The following is a 685-nucleotide window of genomic DNA, read 5'->3' on the forward strand; positions in this document are numbered from 1 at the left end:
TCTGAATGGTTGTGTGTGTTTTTTGGTGTGTGTTTTTTTAAAAGGGGGAACTTCTCATTTAATTGATTGAGTTTAACATTTAAAAACAAATGAAGAACTTTGGGTCAGTTATTTTTCCTCCCTCTTTTTACAGAGAACAAGATAAATGAGATTAATGCTAGCAAGAAAGGGGGCGGCGGGGGGGGGAGAGAGAAATGCATGGCTTTTGGCCAACACAAAAAAACCTGATTCCCTCCACGCCTCCTCTTTTATTTCCCCTTAAAAACCTGCTGTTAATCGCTGCCAAGGAAGAAGTGTAGTAACTTACTACAGATTTTGCTTTCAGTCAGGATTTTAAAAAAGAAGGAAAAAGAAAACCCTGCAAATGAAAGAATCTCTTTAATCAGATAATTGACCAGCTGGTAATCTTAGCTCTTTTGTGACACACCAGTTGGCAGGTACAGTAGTACCTAAGCATGAGACTCTCTCCCTTTCCCTTCCCTTTTGGATACTTATAGAGCTCCTCTGTCTCATTCAGTCTCCAGGGATATTTCCCAGTCATTTTGAAGTCCTGAAAAAAGGGACAAGCTATCAGAGGTAATGACTGCCTATGGACATGCAGATGACACTACTACAGATACTAAGGCATCATGCATGGGGGTTCATAAACAATTGTTTTGACACAAGGCTGTGTTGCCTCAAAAGG

This window comes from Podarcis bocagei, assembly GCF_964188305.1.
Source record: "Podarcis bocagei genome assembly, chromosome: 3".
NCBI lineage: Eukaryota > Metazoa > Chordata > Lepidosauria > Squamata > Lacertidae > Podarcis > Podarcis bocagei.